Raw genomic sequence first — 20,951 nt, forward strand, 5'->3', positions numbered from 1 at the left:
CTGTCTTCCAAAGTGGCTATACCATTTGTTACATTTGACGGCGCTCACAGAGGGTGGTGTGTATGTCACAGAGCCTAAAGCTAGGGAGTTCACCTCTGTCCCGGGAGGAAAGCAAACAAAGCTGAAATGCAAAAACCCAGGCCGGTGGCCAAACCAAAATGCCTCGAGAGGCGAAGACCCCCGCCCTCCCACCGAGGATCTGGATCGGGAAGTCGTGTACAGAGCTGCCGCAGTAGCTTCTGGGGAGTGTAGTTTCTCCGGAGAAGGGGCAGAGGAGGAGCGATTTTGCACAGAAGCCAGTGCCTGTTTCACGCCCGGGTATTTTATGCGTAGGCTGTCGTTGCAATAGCCATTGTCCTAGTGAATCCACCGCGGGAACCAGAAGCTGCTGCGTTGGCCCCCACGGGGGGCGGCGCCTGCGGGGATTCTGGGAAGTGTAGTTTTGGCGAAGACCGGCCGGGGCCGAGGGCTGGCTGGACGGTCCCGCCGGCCCCGGTGACCGAAGCCGGCTCGCGTCCTAGGCCCCGAGAGATCCTTCCAAATGGGGACAGGGAGGGCCTAGGGTCTGGGACAAGTCTAGGATGGGGAGTGCGGCGGCTCAGGCCCGCGGGTTGGGGGGTTCCATGTTAGGAGGTGTGGTGGGGGGGGCGCATTTGGGGCGGGGGAGTAGGGTGACGCTCAGCCAGCCCCGAATCCCTGAGTTGCTGGGCGCTGCGCGGAACCTCCTTTCCCGACTGGGACGAGTGACATGGAACTCCACAACTTTTCATTTTTGAAGGGGGTGGATATATTCAGAGCCAAACAATTTACGAATGGGGGGAGCTCCAGCGTGCATCCTCTGAATTTATTTGGGTGTGGGGATGAGTTCAGCCAGGGCCAAATAACAAACATCCGCTGGGGGGGGGGGGGGCGGTGGAGGCGCGCCTAGGGCCATATATGCTCGGGTGTGTTTTGGTGGGGAAGCACTTACTTGGGTCCTGCGTTTCCGTGTAGTTGTGGAAACCCGGGACTGGTAGAGAATGTCAAGCTTTGCGTTGGTTGGTGGTTTTTGGTGGGGCCGAAGGGGGCTTCTTTACTATTCCAGGCCCATAATCAGGGTGTTTGTGGAGCTTCTCAGGCCTCACTGTGCGTTGGTTTGTTGGGGATGGGTGGAGGCGAGCTTGACGTCGGTATAATAGATACACTTAGGGAGTTATGGGGGGAGTGTCTAGAGTCCCTGGGTTTTTAGGGGGTGGGGCAGGTTTTGGCCTGGGACACACGTCTATCAGTGATGGTGGACTGCATCGCTGGGGCTTACATCTAAGCAGCTTTTTGGCCAAGGGCAGGTCTGCTGCTCTGGGACCTGTGGTCCCAAGGTTTGTCTCGGCATTCTGCTTTGTGGCAGGGATCTCGGGTTTGTTTGTAATGTGGGTGGCCAGTTTGGCTGATTCCCCCTTGTCTGCTTCTCCCTTGTGCTTGGGGTCAAACCTGTTGCCTGGAACTTAGTGGGAACCTTTGAGGGCTGTTGGGCGATTATCCAAATCTCCTCTGGCATCCTATGGGGCCCAGGTGTCAGGACTTTAATTTTATTTTTAAGTTTTTGGCAAGGACAAATTGTAAACCTACCAGTAGAATAGTAAAGTGGACCCCCCCCCCCCCATGGACCTATCATTATATTCAACATTTATTAATTGGCAGCCAGTCTTATTTCATATACATCCCCTCAACCCTATGTGTGGATACACTTTGGGAACTGTCACACCCCACAGGGCTTGACCACTAGACATGACCACTGACCCAACTGCCTTGGCACTCTGCAGCTAGAGTTCAAATCTAGGGATTTTGTAGCTTTGTCAGCTTGAGCGAGATTTATAACCGCCTCAGTTTATCCCAAGACCTAGCTTATGTAAACGTTAACTATTCATAATGATATTACACCTTGAGGCCCATAGGTAGAAAAAGGATCAGTTCCCTATTTAATAAGAGCCTATCAGGGCAGGTTGTGTAGTGATGCCCACACCCGACTCTGTCCCTCAGAAGCTGTCCACGTTCTTCTGTGGCAGATCTGAAGGTTTCTTTTTCTTTTGCCTTGAAAGGAAGAGGAGCACTCCTCACTTAAACTTGGGGATTTCTAGCCGGGTATCTGGGTGCTGGGAGACAGAACTGAGGCTCTCACCCTGTCTCTTTCATCCTTGCCGCCTGCTGTATCCCTTCCTACATTCCTACAGTATCTTCCGAGCTCCACATCATGGGCTGGTTTCCTTTGCCTATTCTGACATCTTGTGTCCTACAGTGTCCCATTTGAGGCTCAGATGCCTTGCTCGGTCCCCTAGGATCCAGGACTGATTTAAGGGCAGGGGCCTTTACAGGGAATATTACCCCGGATCAGATTACCACCATCCTTGTCCCAGCAACATTTCTCTCTGTAAATTTATTCCCACGCGTCTGTGTCCGGGATGCATTTGGAAATGTTTAAAAAAAATTTTTTTTTCTTAATGTTTTCATTTATTTTTGAGACAGAGAGAGACAGAGCATGAGCAGGGAAGGGGCAGAGAGAGAGGGAGACACAGAATCGGAAGCAGGCTCCAGGCTCTGAGCCATCAGCACAGAGCCCGATGTGGGGCTCGAACTCACAGACTGTGAGATCATGACCTGAGCCGAAGTCGGACGCTTAACCGACTGAGCCACCCAGGTGCCCCTGGAAATGTTTTTTAAAAGGTAAGTTTCCAACTATTTCTGTCAGTATTTATAAAAGGACAATTGATGTTTGTATATTGACCCTTTAAATCCTGCCACCTTGCTAAATTTAAATTCAACTATTGAAGTTTTTTTTGTTTTTGTTTTTGTTTTGTTTTGTTTTGTGTTTTGGATTCTAGGACACTTTCAAGACAGATTTATTTCCCATAGATAATCAGTTTTGTTAACTTTCTGTGTATCCTTCTGGCATTTTTTTAAATGTAAAGACAATCAGAGATTAAATACACACATACATGTGTGTGCCCTCCCCACGTTTCCTAGAGGTGTCTTTGGTTAAACGGCAGTATTTTTTTAAATTTTTTTTTAACGTTTATTTATTTTTGAGACAGAGAGAGACAGAGCATGAACAGGGGAGGGGCAGAGAGAGAGGGAGACACAGAATCTGAAACAGGCTCCAGGCTCTGAGCTGTCAGCACAGAGCCCGACGCGGGGCTCAAACTCACAGACCGCGAGATCATGACCTGAGCCGGAGTCGGACGCTTAACCGACTGAGCCACCCAGGCACCCCTAAACGGCAGTATTTAATTGATATGTAGTAATTGATTGTATTCACCTCTTCCTTAATGGCTTCTGGATTTTTTTTTTTTTTAAAGATCTGTCTTTCCCCAAGGGCCTCTGTATGTTCTCCTGTATGTTTCTAAATGTCTGTATTTTTGTTTGTTTCTAATCTTTAGCTCTCACACTACTTGGAATTTATTTTTATGCAAGGTGTGAGCTAGGAATCTAACTTCCAATCTGACAGCAGCTTGTCTGAACGCTTTCACAAAGAGGCCATCCTTTCCTGGCTGTGTTGAGAGGCTGTATTACCTAAAACCCCAAGAATGTGTGGGCTCTCTGTTCTGGTCCACTTACTGTCTGTTGCTGCACTTACACGGGTTTTATTTTTTGTGCCATTGTAGAATTTCATTTTTATTATAAAATACAACACAGGAAGTAAAGCACACAAAAGGGATAGTGTAGAATGAACAGAAAGTGAACACCCAGGTCAAAAAGTAGTGCTTTGCTGGTCTCCCCAGATGGTCCCCAGTCACAACTTTGTCCCTCCCTTCAAAAGCAACCTTTCCCTGAGTGTCTCTAAGGTCCGTCACCTGAGTAAGCATCTCTAAACTTCATAGGTTAGCTTTTTTACCTTTTATTTTGCTATTTTTATATTTACTGATTTATTTATTTTTATTTTTTTTTTTTTTAAATTTTCTTTTTTTTGAATGTTTATTTATTTTTGGGACAGAGAGAGACAGAGCATGAACGGGGGAGGGGCAGAGAGAGAGGGAGACACAGAATCGGAAACAGGCTCCCGGCTCTGAGCCATCAGCCCAGAGCCTGACGCGGGGCTCGAACTCACGGACCGCGAGATCGTGACCTGGCTGAAGTCGGACGCTTAACTGACTGTGCCACCCAGGCGCCCCTTTACTGATTTATTTAAAGAGAGATGGAGTGCGGGAGTGGGGGAGAGGAGCAAAGAGAGAGAATTTTTTTTAACATTTTCTTTATTTTTGAGAGCGAAAGAGAGAGGCAGAGTACGAGCAGAGAGAGAGAGGGAGACACAGAATCCGAAGACGGCTCCAGGCTCCGAGCTGTCAGCACAGAGCCCGACGCGGGACTTGAACCCACAAACCTTGAGATCATGACCTGAGCTGAAGTCGGACGCTCAACCGACTGAGCCACCCAAGCACCCCGAGGGAGAGGATCTTAAGCAGGCTCCACACTCAGCGCAAAGCCCAACATGGGGCTCGATCTTATGACCCTGGGATCATGACCTGAGCTGAACAAGAGTTGGACTCTCAACCAACTGAGGTACCCTAGCTTTTTTATCTTAAAAAAAAAAAAAAATCTAATAGTGATTTTTAAAATGTGTCTTTTAAAATTTATAGATTCTTGGGGCACCTGGGTGGCTCAGTTGGATAAGCTTCCCACTTTGGCTCAGGTCGTGAGCTCACAGTTCGTGGGTTCAAGCCCCGCATCAGGCTCTGTGCTGGCAGCTCAGAGCCTGGAGCCTGCTTCCGATTCTGTGTCTCCCTGTCTGTCTGCCCCTCCCCTGCTCATTCTCTCTGTCTCTGTCTCTGTCTCTCTCTGTTTCTCAAAAATATATAAAACATTAAAAAAAAATTAAAATTTATAGGTTCTTTCATCCTCTTCCTTTCCTGCCAGTTTATCTGTTGAAGGACCAAGACCGTTTGATATGTAGAGCTTCCTGCAGGCTGGATTTTGCTGATATATTCTCATTGCAGATAAAGGTATTCCTTTGTATTTCCCCCACATTTGGTGTGGAGTTTCATCACACTTAGGTTCAATCCCTTTGAAAAAAATCTAAGTGATGTGTGCTTTTATCAGGATGCATATAACATCTGCTTTTGGTTTTCTTTGATGTTAGCCATTCTTGATTCGTAATGCCTAGATGTGTTCATTCACTGAGGAATGTAAAATGGTGATATGCTAATTCTGTCATTTTCCTGTCTTCGCTGCAATAATATTATAAGGAGACACTTCCCCTCATCTACTATTTGATTACCCAGAGGCACGATTCATATCGGGAAGGAGATTAAATGCTTCAATCTTTCATTTAACGAGTTTTCAAGAAAGTGAATTGGTTACCTGTTATTAGAAGTTGACCTTTATTTTAAAAAATATTATAAACTGGTAGGTTTAAACACATCTGATGGGTTTCAATCTATTGCGAGTCATATTCTTGTTAAAACTAACATTGTCCCATCTCTGGCCATTGGCAGCCTTATCTAGTTAACCACGAAGTCATAGTGATATGATTCTAAAGAGTCTTTGTAAATCCTTGCTTTCTGGTATGTCAAGATATTTCAGGCTCATCTTGTACATTTCCTGCAACAAATCAGGCATAAGCCATTTTCTTTTTTTCTGGAAGCACGTATTTCTTTTAATGGGAAATAGTAAGTCAAGACCACAGTCTGGGGGTATCTTGGTGGCTCAGTTAGTTAAACATCTGACTCTTTTTTTTTTTTAATTTAATGTTTATTTATTATTTTTGAGAGAGAGAAAGAGAGAGACAGAGCATGAGCAGGGGAGGGGCAGAGAGAGAGGCAGACACAGAATCTGAAGGAGGCTCCAGGCTCTGAGCTGTCAGCACAGAGCCCCATGTGGGACTCGAACTCATGAACTGCAAGATCATGACCTGAGCCGAAGTCGGATGCTCAACCGGCTGGGCCACCCAGGCGTCCTAAGCATCTGATTCTTGATTTTGGCTCAGGCCGTGATCTCACAGTGAATTCGAGCCCTACTTTGGGCTCCCCGTGCTAACAGACAGTGCAGAGCCTGCTTGAGATTCTCTCTCGCTCTCTCTGCTCCTGTCCCACTTGCACCCTCTTCTCTCAAAAATAAATAAATAAACTTAAAAAAAAAAAAAAAAAGCCACAGTCTGGAAATCAGGGATGGGTGCTGCAGTTGAATTGGTCACTGTAGCCTTTGGCAGGGGACAGAGCTAAGAAGTACCTCATTCTTCACACTGATATTCCTGATCCAAATTCAGGATTCCTGGGATGTTACCTAACCCTTTGAGTATCACATTTGTGTCTCCTTACTTCTATACCAAAATTCTAGATTTTCTAGTCCACGGGGGTTGATGGAATTAGCATATCCCATAATTACTCATTTGCTTCAGAAGGAGATTTGGTTCAGATAGCTTTGCTAACCTCTGTTGCTTCTGTGTATTTTATTCCAATGGCTCCCTCCCTACTGGGTCACCACGGGTTAATGGTGTACCTCTGCCGAAAGCCAAAACTTCTGCCAAGCAACCCTCTCTCCATGACTCTAGCTCCTGAACCTGGTAACTGCTCCCTCCACCTTTAGACCTGGCGGTTGGTCGAGACCCTTGGCTCTTGTAAGCAGCCGTGGTGCTAAAGCATCTGTTTGTTTTCCCCTAACTCTGCTCACACCTTCGTAACTAGTCCCTAGGCTAAGCGTTCCGCGGTTACCCAGTTTGAATTGCCACCAGACCAACACAGGGTCAGTGTACTTGAAACATCGTCGTTACCGGCTTTGGAACAAATAAATAATAGCTGGAGAGATCCTGAGAAAAAAAGTGCTGACCCAGAAGGCAGAGCAAGTTGGAATGTTCTTGTGTTGTATCAAATCAAATGGTTAGTGGGAAACGGAGATCCCTTAAAGCCGACTCTTCCGTAATTCCACAGGAGCCTGAGGAAGATTATGCACTTCATGTGTTCATATTTTTTATAAGGGAATAGATTGGTCACAGTGGACTTGGCAAACAGAAGACAGTGTGTGGCGAATCTGGTTGCACTGTATAAAAAAACTGTAGCAGTTTCCATCTCAGGGACACCTGTTACAATCGAACGTCGCTGACACAAGATCCCGTCCTGAGGTGTTGTTGAGACGTAGCATTTTAGGACCCAAGTCGTGCTGACAGTGTTTTCTGCAGATTTCACATCGCACTTTCTTTCTAGCCGTAGCGTCTCATCCTTGAGGTCTCTTACAATGGCGTAAGAGATGTATTTCTTTACCGTTGGGAGAACAAGACAATGTTAAATTGGTTTCTCTGGGAAATAGCAATGTGCAGATTGAAGTTGGTGTTTTACACTCGTTCATAGATCGTGTGAATATGGAAGTCTTTTTGGATCCCATTTGCCCCCAACGTTTTCTTCTGACGTTTTACAGGCATGCAGAAAAGTTGAAAAGTTTGCTGTTCTGAATGTCCACGTACTCGCCAGTATGGATGGATAGATGTGATAGAACCAGTAGACCAAAATGTTGACAACTGGGTCGTATGTTAGCAGGAAGATTCTCAGGTAGAAATATTTTACCACATATTTATACATATGCACACACATACACACAGACACACATACACAATCAGCTTACTAAAAGAAGGAAGTTTTCCTCACCTAGTAGGTTTTCTGACACTACACCGTCCTGTCCCTTCCTGGGATAAAGTCTACTTGGTGACGATGTAGTCTTATTTCTTGAAGGCACAGCTGGATCCAGTTCGCCAACGTTTTATTTAGAACTTTTGCACCTCGTTTTATTTTTTTTCTTTTTCTTTTTTTTTTAATTTTTTTTTCAACGTTTTTTATTTATTTTTGGGACAGAGAGAGACAGAGCATGAACGGGGGAGGGGCAGAGAGAGAGGGAGACACAGAATCGGAAACAGGCTCCAGGCTCCGAGCCATCAGCCCAGAGCCCGACGCGGGGCTCGAACTCACGGACCGCCAGATCGTGACCTGGCTGAAGTCGGACGCTTAACCGACTGCGCCACCCAGGCGCCCCTGCACCTCGTTTTATAAGTGGCATTGACCCCTCGTTTTCTTTCTTCTGTAGGGTCCTTGCTTGCTCTTGGTGTCCTTGATGAATGAGCTAGGAAGCTGGTTTTAATGCTTTGGGGCACTTAAGCTTTATTACAGAATGACCTATTCCTCGAAGTGTTGCTGGAATTGGCCAATAACATGGTCTGAGGCCCGTGCCTTTGGGAGAGACCTTTGTCCTTTGCTTTTCTTTTTTGGTTAATAATTGGTTGCTTTTTTTTTTTTTTTTGGACTCGATTTTGGGCAATTTCTGTTCTTCTAGGAAATCCCCCATTTCTCCTAGTCTTTTCCTTTCTCTTCTCTCCTTCTCTCTCTTGGCCGCCCTGCCCCCTTCCCTGCAGAGCCCCTTCTTGGCTGGCTGGGCCCCCTCTGCCTTACGCTCTGAGTGGCAGCATAATGTTCACGGCTGTAGGTCTTCTGTGACAGAGCCCTGTTCTCCTGGTCGGCATCCCTGCTTGTTCTTAATGGTGTGGCAGGTGTAAGGAACCGTGCCTTTAGTCTTATGGCCTGGGCACAGCCACAGATCCCAGCACACTGAACTGCCAATCACAGTGGGGCCTGGGGGAGGCGGACTATCAATTTATGGCCTTTTGACCCTGTAGTGGAATGCCATGTCAACGTTTCCCGGACATCCTGACATCCCTCCTATGTGGTCTCTCCCTGCCCTATTGAACTCAGAAGTGACCATGTGTCTCGATTTGCTAATGAGCTATATCCGAGGTGTCACTTTGGGTAGAGTTGGTAAGAGCGTGAGTACCGTTCTCGATCTTACATTTCCCTCTATCATTCCTACTGACCGTTTTCCAAACAGAGGCGGCCCCGGCAGCCGTGGTCCTGGACTGAAGATGGCTTTGAGCACAGTTGCAGATGACACATGATGGACACAGAGCCGGGGTGAGAAAGAAACTTCATAACTCTAAGCCACGGAGATCTGGGGGGGAAGCATTTGTCACTCCAGAATAACTTGGCCCATCCTGACCCCTCCTCCCTTTTGCTGTGAGGGTCCTGTCTCCTTCAGGGCGAACTCAGAACCCTGTGGACATACGCTTGCTCTCGGCATTTTCATTTAGTCCTTTGTCCACTGGGCATTACTATAGCAACGCTGAAAGGAACGGGCTTTGGAATGAGAATTCTGGATTCTAGGCTTGGCCCTGACGCTTGGTAGCTATGATCTTAAGGACACATCAACCGACCTCTGAGTGCCTTAGCTTGCCCCTCTGTGAGATGGAAAGAATAGCAGTGCCTTCCTCTTCGCTATGTGGTAAGGATTCATGAGCTCTGGACAGTATTCGTTTTATAGATGTTGGTATTACTAGGAGCAGAGGGCTCTATCAGCTTAGGCCAAGCTGTGCTGCAGTGACACGTGACCCCCAACTCTCCGTGGCCCACCCAGCTATCTGACCTTAACCCCAGTCTAATTCCTCTTCCTTTGTAGGTCAGCTTTGGCTCTGCACCGTGATCATTTACAGTAGAAACCAAAGCCCCTTCTGGGGACATGCTTCTTTCAGAACGTGAGTGATGGTGGAATCAGGCAGTGCTTAGAAGTGGCACGGCAGCCTTCAGTCACATTTCATCGCCCAAGGCAAGTCACAAGGCCAAGCCTGATGTCAGGGGCAGGGAGGTGCCGTCTTTGTATAGAGAAATAAATAATTGGGAACAGTGGTAAAAATCCACCATAAAGGCCTCTTTTATCCTAGTCCCTAGGATTAGCAAAATGACTGAGATATGTTTCTTCTTACAAGAGGCTCAGAATATAGTGAAGGTAGTCAAATAAATAGAAACTTTGCAACGTGGTATGAAGAAGGTGAGATGCCCAGGTTGGACAGAAGAGGGAATGAGTCTCTGCCTATGGAATTAAGGGATGAATCCTAAGGGGGACCTGGCCAGCCTCCAAAGAGTACTGGCAACAGGGCGACCACAGTCCTCGGGGCTGAGATCCTGGGCGGGCCGTCCGAGTTGCTTCTGATGGTAGTTTAGCTTCGACGCCACCTGCCTCCTTTGGGACCGCATGAATGGAGGATCTCCTCTTGGGTTCATCTGGAGACACAGATGCAGTGTTCTGATAAGGCCATGTGATAAGGAAGGTGGGGGTTACCTTCACAGAGTCACTGTGAGGCCTGGAGCATGACCTAAAGAGGAAGAACTCAGTTGAGACCCCGAGCCCTCAAGAGTTCAGGGACATGGGATTGAACACAGCTGGAACCAGGGCCAAGGGAGGCGGGAGCTGAGTTCTGCATGCCCAGATTGGTCTGGGAGGAGACATTCTGCGCCTCTTTATCCACAGGCATTATGCTACGTCTTCACTCTGACTCACGCTCCAGGGAGCAGAGACATGGAGTTTGAATCCGCAGCGTGAGGGTGGATAGGAATTGTATATTTTGACAGCTGAGGAAGAGGGGCGGGGGACAGACTTGAGGGCGTAGAGGCTGGAAAGGGGTGAAGTAAAGAAATCCTAGAAGTCCTGAAGCCCGAGGCGCCATGTTGAATGAGGAGACGTGAGAGGACAGGGCCCCTGTCCAGGAGGCATGGGCTCAGGGCCCATGGTACAGCTCCCGGCAACGCTGAGTGACTTTTCCATCGCCCAGGTCCTGGCTTCGTGGAAGCAAGATGGGCTTTCACAAGTAAGGCTCTGAGAAGTCACCCCAGGCAGCAGAAGTTGAGACGAAGTAACTTCTCCCCGGCCCTCTGGCAGAGTTTCAAGGCAGACTCCGGGCTATCCGTGGGGCCCCGACATTGCCTGATCCTTCTGCCCACTGCGAGCAGGACCGGGGGGGCAGGTGTTGCCTCTGGAGGGCGCTTGAGGCCATGAAGACACAGATCAAAATCATACAGCAGAAGGTGAGAGCTGGTGGGTCTGGAGAGGCACCGTGGTGGGGGGAAGCAAGCTCAGGTTCAGGAAGAGCGCCCCAGTGACCACAGGTGCGCCCAGGGCCTCCTTCCTCCCTGCGGGGCCTGGAGTCGCTGCCTTGGAAATGCCCATGGGCCGCCTGGCGCCCCACAGCTGCTGCTGCCCCTTTCACCGGGGCTGCCTTCTTATGCTACTGACCGGCTCCGAGAAAGAGGACAAGCCCCAAATGCTGGGGAGGTGGGTTACTTCCCCACCGCCCTCCCCGAAATGCTGGCTGGTTTCCCAGAGAACAGCATCTATTCTCTCTCGTGAAAAGGGGAAAGGCAGTCGTCCATGCCTGGGTCAGACACTGACTCACTTCATAATGAGGGGCTCCTGCGTTGGTGTGTTTGATTGTCTTTGTTGAAAAATGTATCCAAGATTAATATTAAGGGTTCAGGAGACTTTTCAACACGCGGGGTATTTTTGAAAAACTGACTATTGAACATTCTAAATGTACTATCAAGTTTGACCCCATATCCACCCTATCTAATGCTATCGTGCCCTGGACATCTTTCTACCTTGTTATCGCTGAAGTTTTGGAACATACAGAGAAGTAGGAGCAAAGTTGTAATAAGGCCTCAGGTCCCGTCAATACAGCTTCAGTAGTCACCTATAATGGCCAGTCTGATGCCATTTCGATCCCTCACATCCCTCATTGGATTATTTTAGAGACAAGTCTTGGACATGATAACATTTCTTCCATAATTCTTTTTAAAAAATTGTTTTAATGTTTTATTTGTTCGTAGAGAGAGAGATTGGGAGAGAGAGCATGAGCGAGGAGGGGGAGAGCGAGAGAGAGAGGGACACAGAATCCGAAGCAGGCTCCAGGCTCCGAGCTGTCAGCACAGAGCCCGATGTGGGGCTCGAACTCACGAGCCGTGAGATCATGACCTGAGCCGAAGTTGGATGCTTAGCCGACTGAGCCACCCAGGCTCAGTAATTCTTAATAACAGCTGTAAAAGGGTGGTGGTGGTGGTAATACAATTTATTTCAGAAGAAGAAAGTCTGGCCTGGAGGGGCGTGTGACTGGTACCTGGCCACACTCCTCTACCACACGGTGGAGCCAGGATTTAAACCCGGTTTTCCTTGACTCCTAAGCTCCTATAGCTTCTAATGTGTTGAATAGCCTTCTTGCTGCAACATAAATCCCAATCTAAAAAATGTGGGAGCATATTTTCCAACCCTCAGGAATGGGTCTGTATTATTTGACGAATGACGCATATGGAATGCTGTCGTCAGCAGTTTTCTGGGAAAGAAGCAAGTTAAATGTCAGGAAAGCACGAACCCTCTCGCCTGGCCAGGGTAAGGTGTTTCTGTTTGTTTGAAATTTGATGGAAGTGTAATAGTTAACAAAGTGCGTAGTTCAAAAATGTACTCAGGGCGCCTCAGTGGCTCAGTCGGTTGAGCATCTGACGTGGGCTCAGGTCATGATCTCACGGTTTGTGAGTTCAAACCTGCTTCAGGTTCTCCACAGTCAGCGCAGAGCCCGCTTCAGAGCCGCTGTCCCTCCCCCCCCGCCCCTCCCCTGCTTGCGCTCTCTCTCTCTCAAAAACAAATAAACATTAAAAAAATGTACTCTGATTTTCAGAAAGCGAACACAGCCATGGGACCAGATCGAGATGCAGAACACTGCCACTTGTGAGCATTACATGCGTGTAAGCCTTCCAGTCCTCCAGTCTCCCCCGAGGATAACTGTCCTGACCCCTAGCATCACAGATTACGCTTCCTATTTGGTTTTTAATGAATGTCATCACATCGTCCGCACTCTTCCGCGTTTGGCTTCTTTTATTCAACCTTGTGTCTGGGATTCGTTTGTGGTAAGATTCGTACCTCATTTTGCACTGCAGTTTGTTTTCATACGCAAAGGCCCCAACTAGCCAGGGTATTCTTGAAGAAGAACCAAAGCTGGAGAAAGATCTGTCATGGTGCCAGTGTCATTAAGGCAGCAGGGGATTGGCATAAAGACAGACGGGTAGACCAGTGGCACAGAAGAGGGTACAGAAATAGGCCAGCACATAGACGGTGGCCTTCTAGCAAAGGGGAGCTGCGGGAAGAGAGCCTTCCCAAGAAGTGATGTGATTGGTTACTGGTCACGACGCCATCTGTCACTTACATAGTGATTGGCGGACTGGAGAGCTAGCGGCAGAGCTCGCGCTTGCGGTCACCATATCGCAGTAACTGACGTTTGAACCATTGTGGTCGGGGTCTGGTGTTATTCAGCTAAACCGTGGCGACTCCGATTTGTGCACATCGGAACCGTGCAAAGCAAGGGGTGCCTGTACTTGAAAGGAAGGGGTGAGTTTTATGAAGCCGTGAATTTTGAATTATATCTTGATAAAGCGTCAGATTTTTGAAAAAGATGAAATGATCTGTAAGTGCCCCTTTCCTTGAAGATCCCTGCCATTCCCCTTGCCAGCTGTTTTGCATATGTGACATACTGCGCTACGTGATGAGTGAAGCATTAGGGGCTTATTTTGAGAGAGAGGGAGAGAGAGTGGGCACGGGGGAGGGGCAGAAAGAGAGAGAGAGAGAGAGAGAGAGAGAATCCCAAGCAGTCTTTGTGCTGTCAGCATAGAGCCAGACCTGGGGCTGGAGCTCAAGAACCATGAGATCATGACCTGAGCCAGAATCAAGAGTCAGATGCTTAACTGCTTAACCGACTGAGCCACCCAGGCGCCCCAGGACTTTATTTTTAAAATAGCAGGCAAAGACAGCTTTTTACAGATCCCACTTAGTGACCTGCATCCCTCAAACATTCTCACTGTGGTCCCCGTCTGTTCACTCCCGCTTTTGTCTATAGCTGAAGATTGTTCCGTTTTCTCCGCTAAATCTTCATCATCCCCCGATGCCCAGCACAAGCCCCGTGCTTCTTTCCTTCTCCAGCCCATGCCCCATGCTTCCACCTCAGAATTCCCCCAGATTGATCCTCAAGGTCACTTTCCCTGGCACTGCTTGAGGTTTGCAGGTTGAGTCACCGATCATTTCTGCGAGGAAATCCCAAGCGTCTGAGGGCCAGAAGTGTGTTTCATGCATCAGCTGTGCGCCCCTCAGATTTTAACACAAAGCCTAGGAATGCCTAGAAGAGCTTTATAGGGAGAACCGTGTGCTTTCAGAGAACTAGATCAATTTCTCACATATCTGGGCTCTCCAGGGCCACCGATAACACCTCTCACTCTGAGAAAATGGAGGTTGGGGTGCCTGGGTGGCTCAGTCGGTTGAGCGTCCGACTTCGGCCCAGGTCATGATCTCGCGGTCCGTGAGTTTGAGCCCCGCGTCGGGCTCGGTGCTGACCGCTCAGAGCCTGGAGCCTATTTCAGATTCTGTGTCTCCCTCTCTCTGACCCTCCCCTGTTCATGCTCTGTCTCTCCCTGTCTCAAAAATAAATAAACATTAAAAAAAAAAATAAAAAAAAAAAACAAAAGAAAATGGATGGTGATTTGCTGTCCGTTAACTTACTGCTTATTTGTAGGTGCCGGTTACATTCCAGGATGTGGCTATGATCTTCACAGATTCAGAATGGAAGGGACTGAGCTCTGAGCAGAGGAACTTACACAAAGAAGTGATGCTGGAGAATTACAGGAATCTGCTCTGTTGGGTGAGGCTGTGTTCTTTCCTTTATTTATATTGTCGAGATTTGGGACGCCTTGGTGGCTAAGTCAGTTGGGCATCTGACTGTGGTTCGGGTCATAATCTCCCTGTTCCTGAGTTCCAGCCTTGCATCGGGCTCTGTCTGTGCTGACAGCTCAGGGCCTGGAGCCTGCTTCAGAGTCTGTGTCTCCCTCTCTCTCTCTGCCCCTGCCCTGCTAGTGCTCTGTCTCTGTCCCTGTCTCTCTCAAAATATGAATAAACCTTAAAAAATTTTAATTAAAAAATATTGTAGAGGGGCGCCTGGGTGGCTCAGTCGGTTAAGCGGCCAACTTCGGCTCAGGTCATGATCTCGCGGTGAGTTCGAGCCCCGCGTTGGGCTCTGTGCTGAGAACTCAGCGTCTGGAGCCTGCTTCAGATTCTATGTCTCCCTCTCTCTCTGCCCCTCTCCCACTTGCGCTCTGTCTCTTTTTCAAAAATAAACATTAAAAAAAATTGTAGAGATTTATTGGGTACCTACTATGTGCCAGAAAATGTTCCAGACACTTAGAACACGTAAGTAACAAAATAGTAATTCCTTCCTAGTCTTTACTAGTAACCGCCTTCTGATCTTTACTTTCTAGTGTGTGGAGACAGGCAATAAACCATAAGCTTCATACCCAGGAATATCATAACATGGTAGGTTGGAAAGTGATAAACGCTACATAGTATAAAATCATAATAAACTAGAGCAGGATAAAGGAGTATGGAGTGCGAGAGGGTGGCTGGCTGACTTTTGCACTTGGGGATTTGGAATCAATGAGGAGGGACCATGGGACCCACAATATAACGTGGTGAGGGAGTTAGAACTCTGGGGATGTGGGGGAAGAGCATTTCAGGGGCAGGGACTCGGTGCTAAGACCTTTAGGAAGGGGTGTGCCTGTGGCCATGAGGAGCCTGCCAGGAGGCCAGTGAGACTGGAGACACAGTCAGCGAGGGGGAGAGAAGAGAGAGGTGCCTTCTGCAGTGGAAGGGACAATTACGTGTCAGTTTGTATGGCTTTGGGGTTTCATAAGTCCTATTTTTTGCGTTTTCACTTATTTAAAAACTTACATTGGTTATTTAAACCTAGATTGATAAACACTTTCAATTAGGACATTCCCCTGGATCAGGAGTTGGCCGGCTTTTTCTGTAAAAGGGCCACATAGTAACTGTATGGTCTGTCTGTGGCTGTTCCCAGGTCTTCCCTTGCAGTGCTAAATGCAGACAGCATGTAAATGAATGAGCGAGGCTGTGTTCCAATAAGACTTTATTTGCGGACCCTGAATTCTGAATTTCGTATCAGGTTTATGTGTCATGAAATATTATTATTCTTTTGACTTGTCCCCAACTATTTAACAATTTCAAAGCCATTCTTAGTTTGTAGACTCTCCAGAAACAGAGAGCCGGGTTTCGTGGGGCTCGAACTCGTGAACTGCAAGATCACGACCTGAGCCGAAGTTGGCTGCTTAACCAACTGGGCCACCCAGGCGCCCCAGACCCCATGGCTTTTTATGTGTATCAGTCTTGTTTTATAATAAGAAAACTCATGAAGGTGTCCACATAGGTCACAGAGACTGTTACATCCCATCAGAACTGAACTGTGGACAGTACGTATCACTGTGAGTGCCGATCGCTTATTTAGTAGAAAGGAAAGGCTAAGGGTAATTGAAGCTGTTTATAGCACACAGTGGCTACTCGCAAGGTTCCTACGCTCACGTGTAGAAGATGATTTTGCCCGACTTTGCGGATTGCAGTAGAAAATGGAATGTGCGGAAATGGACTGTGAAGGAATTACTGGTGAGGAACAAATTGTGCTGTATGTTTATTACTAATTATAGATGTGGCCATAAGACGCGCTGTCCTAGGATAAGGCAAAGCAGCCCAGCGGCCCCACTGAGGGCTTCTCTAACTGAAAAACTCTCTCTCTTCAGCAGAACCAAAGGCAGAAATCTACCCCCATGCCTCCTGCCTTCTAGCCGTCTCCTGCCAGCAACTTCTCAGCCAACATGTGCCTCAGATCTTTCTGGGCTTCTGTGTAGGGCATCACTCCCATCCAGGGGGTCCTGGCCCAGGGCATCAAGAGCAGCAGTATCCTGCTCAGAGCTGCTGCACTGGAGACACAGAAGGTCATGGGAGGCAAGGTGGCCTCCCTGGTGTGCAAGGACAGAGGAGACGGAGACTTTGGGCGCATTCCCCAGCCCGCCCCGAGGACGGTCCGCAAGAACTAGAGAAGGCAACGTGGCGGGTCGAGAGAGGGCCCCCCTCAGCCCTAGCCCGTGTGCAAACAGACAAAGGAGTGAAAAAAGCCACAAGATCTGGAGCAGCCAGCTGTACGGAATGTGAACTAGACCGTAGCCCCAAATCAGACCTCATTACAGAGCAGACGGCCCACTTCCAGGAGAAACCCGATGTTTGCAGGGAGTGCGGGTGAGGCTTTAAAGTGAAGTCAGCCCTCATCAGACACCATCGGACATGCTCAGTGGAGAAGCTTTATGTGTGCCGGGAGTGTGGGCAGAGCTTTAGAAATAAGTCAGTCCTCATTGGACATCAGTGGACTCACTCTGTGGAGAAGACTTATGTTTGCCGCGAGTGTGGGTGAGAGCCTTCAGCGAGAAGTCCTCCTTCCTCAGACATCAGAGGACACGCTCCTGCTCCCGGGAGAAACACTACGCATGCCTGGAGTGTGGGCGAGGCTTTAGCCATAAGTCAAATGTGAAAAAATTTTTTTTTAAATTTTTATTTATTTTTGAGAGAGAGAGGGAGCAGGAGAGGAACAGAGAGAGAAGGAGACACAGAATCTGAAGCAGGCTCCAGGCTCTGAGCCGTCAGCACAGAGCCTGACACAGGGCTCAAACCCACGAACCGCGAGATCATGACCTGAGCCGAAGTCAGATGCTTAACCGACTGAGCCGCCCAGGTGCCCCACATTGAATCTTATCAGACGCCAGAGCATATGCTGAGGCAAGAAGCCTTCTGTGGGGGGGGGGGGGGGTGGATCCTGGGCAGGACTCTATTAATCAGTCAAACCTCATCCTGCACCAGAGAGAGAGATGGGGAGGCATCCCTATCTGTGCACGGAGTGTGAGTAAAGCTTCAGAGGCATGTTGATCCTCAACAGCCTTCAAGGACACATTCAGGAGAGGAGGCTTATCTGTGCAGAGTGTGGGCAACTCGGCAGCCATAAGTCAACCCTCACCGAACAAAAAGGATGCACGTAGGTGGGAAGTGCTGTGCGTGCAGGGACCGCGGGTGGGGCTTCAGCGATAAATCCGGATTCACTGAACATCCAGCGGCCAACTTGGGAGAGGCAGCCTGTGTTCAGAGACCTTAGGAAAAGAGCAGGCAGGCGGGCACCAGGTGGCACCTTCGGGGAGGAGCCGTGTGCTTGCAGGGGGTGTAAGACTCTCGTGCTCAGTCAGCCTTCTTCACACACCGGAAGGGTAATCCGTACGTGGAGATCCTGGGGAGCTCCGTCCAGATGACCCATTCAGGGGTCAGATTACCGCCCCTGGCGGCTGCACAGAGGAGTTCCTCACTAGGACTTGCTTGCAGCCACAGGGAACTTCACCCTCCCCACGGTGGGGGCTCCTGGCCAGTGACCGATTGATACGGGGAGACAGAACTCCAACGCTTGATCCAGTAGGGATGACCCCAGAGGGTCATCTCAGACCCAGAGGCCCCCATCGGACTGAGTGATTTGGTTGCAAACATGTCGCAGGGCTGCTGCTTCCTCTGCCCAGTCCTGCCTTCATTCCCCCAGTAAACCACTCAACCCCCGTTTCATGGTCTCTCCGGGGAATCCACTCCGAGACATCCTGAGTGTGCGAGGAGTGTGGACAAGCCTTTGGCCATACATCACCCCTCAAGAGACCCCAGGGTATACCGAAGAGAAGCTGTGTGTGTGTGGGAGGGTGAGCAAGGGCTCAGGGAAAGCCTTATCCACCTTATCCTTATCCACCAGAAAATAGCTCGTGTGGAAGAAGCCTTCCGTGGACAAGGAGGAAAGCTTCGAGAGGCTTAAGCAGGATGTGAGGCCCCATCTCGCACCAGCGGACACACTCAGGGAATGCTCCCGGGTGGAACTTTATCCTGATGTCCCTCTGGACAGACTCATGAGGACAAAGACTGGCCACCGCAGACCACTATGTCACTCACCTCTAAGGGGCTTTCAGAAGTCTTGATGAGAGGGAAGATGGCACTCACAGCTAGAGACCTGGGTTTTCCACTGTTTGTGGTCAGATGGAATAAAAACATGGAAGGCTTTATTTAAGTAATCCAAGAACGGTCTCGTTTAATTTTCATACACCGATTCTTTCCCAGGTCCTCTTGTCCTTTTGTTCTACTGAAATCTTTGACAAGCTCAGGCTGTGTGCCTTAGTCTCTGAGCAATCTGGAAGGGAATTCAAGTCCACAACCTGGATTTCCTGCATGAATTCAACCCTTGAGAATAAAGGAGTCCCGAATCAATCCAATAGATTTGTAGGGAAATCTGAGCCTTTGCATGGGGAGGACCACCTAGGTTCTGGAGACATGCCAGCTGAAGGGAGGGCCCTCCCAGGTCTCTGGGGGACAGGTTGCCTCCTCTCCTAACTGGTCTCCTAACTGGAGATCTCCTAACCAGATCTCCCTCTGGTTTCTGTGACAGCTCCTTTCTCGGGAACGTTCCCTTCCTTCCTTCTTTCTGGTCTCTCTTCAGGTCCCTGCTGAATCCTCTACCCTCTGGAAGCCCTGCTGTTCCTTAATGGTCTGTTTATGTCCTCCAATTCTGGGGATCCTTTAACCACATTCCTTCTGCGGCCTTCCAGATTCCAGGGTCAGGTCCTTTAACCACACCCAACCTGTTCTCCAGCCATGAGTCGTTGCTTTGGGTTGCTTAGCTATTCCCCATGTCAGTTCATATGTCTAAAGACCCCTAAGCATGGCTCCAATACGGTGTCCACTCAGCCCTCCATTCCTCAGAGCCAGTCCTGCTAGTGACCCCACCATCATCCCTCTACTCACTGGTCAAAGACAGACAGCCTAGTCATACACCTGCCCTTGTTTTTCAGCACTGAGATTCACAGCATAATCTTTTTCCTAATGGAAATGTGCTATAATACCATGCTATGCTTTTTTTATTTTCTTCTAATATCTATGATATGTATAAGGGATAAAAATCCAAGTTCTCCTTATGTAAAGATTATTTTTGTCTAGCCCTGTATCCTCGTCACTAATTTCAATCTAGAAATTGTTTTGGAGAATAGCCAAACACTCAGAAATGGACCCACAATGTATGGCCAACTACTCTTTGACAAAGCAGGAAAGAATATCCGATGGAATAAAGACACTCTCTTCAGCAAGTGGTGCTGGGAAAACTGGACAGCGACATGCAGAAAAATGAACCTGGACCACTTTCTTACACCCTACACAAAAATGAACTCAAAATGGATGAAAGACCTAAACGTAAGACAGGAAGCCATCAAAATCCTAGAGGAGAAAGCAGGCAAAGACCTGTTTGACCTTGGCCGCAGCAACTTCTTACTCAACACATCTCTGGAGGCAAGGGAGACAAAAGCCAAAACGAACTATTGGGACTTCATCAAAATAAAAAGCTTCTGCAGAGCGAAGGAAACAATCAGCAAAACTAAAAGGCAACCGACAGAATGGGAGAAGATATTTGCAAATGACATGTCAGATAAAGGGTTAGTATCCAAAATCTATAAAGAACTCATCAAACTCAACACCCAAAAACCAAACAATCCAGGGAAGAAATGGGCAAAAGACATGAATAGACACTTCTCCCGACACATGAAAAGATGCTCAACGTCACTCATCATCAGGGAAATACAAATCAAACCACAATGAGATACCACCTCACACCTGTCAGAATGGCTAACATTAACAACTCAGGCAACAACAGATGTTGGCGAGCATGCAGAGAAAGAGTATCTCTTTTGCACTGCTGGTGGGAATGCAAACTGGTGCAGCCACTCTGGAAAACAGTATGGAGGTTCCTCAAAAAATTAAAAATAGAAATACCCTAGACCCAGCAATTGCACTACTAGGTATTTATCCAAGGGATACAGGTGTGCTGTTTCAAAGGGGCACATGCACCCCCATGTTTATAGCAGCACTATCAACAATAGCCAAATATGGAAAGAGCCCAAATGTCCATCAATGGATGAATGGATAAAGACGATGTGGTATATATATATATACAATGGAGTATTACTCAGCAATCAAAAAGAATGAAATCTTGCCATTTGCAACTACGTGGATGGAACTGGAGGGTATTATGCTAAGCGAAATTAGTCAGATAAAGACAAATATCATATGACTTCACTCATATGAGGACTTTAAGACACAGAACAGATGAACGTAAGGGAAGGGAAGCAAAAATAATATGAAAACAGGGAGGGGGACAAAACATAAGAGACTCTTAAATATGGAGAACA

General features: G+C 48.2%; 1 long non-coding RNA gene across 6 annotated transcripts; it reads left to right on the top strand.

The window, feature by feature from the left end:
* The first annotated feature begins 2,200 nt into the window (after nucleotides 1-2,200).
* Nucleotides 2,201-14,507, top strand: LOC147582672 (uncharacterized). Of its 6 annotated transcripts, none has more exons than XR_015249407.1 (7): nucleotides 2,201-2,697; nucleotides 4,235-4,530; nucleotides 4,885-4,970; nucleotides 7,378-7,508; nucleotides 9,457-10,859; nucleotides 12,500-13,206; nucleotides 14,381-14,507. It is a non-coding gene; the product is annotated as an uncharacterized LOC147582672 (long non-coding RNA). The 6 variants fall into 6 exon arrangements; XR_015249411.1 differs by having other exon boundaries at nucleotides 12,500-12,728; XR_015249412.1 differs by having other exon boundaries at nucleotides 9,457-9,607; nucleotides 12,504-13,206.
* Nucleotides 14,508-20,951: the final 6,444 nt, after the last annotated feature.

This window comes from Puma concolor, chromosome A3 (genome assembly GCF_028749965.1).
Source record: "Puma concolor isolate L17-30 chromosome A3, mPumCon1.1.hap2, whole genome shotgun sequence".
In the NCBI taxonomy this organism is placed as follows: domain Eukaryota; kingdom Metazoa; phylum Chordata; class Mammalia; order Carnivora; family Felidae; genus Puma; species Puma concolor.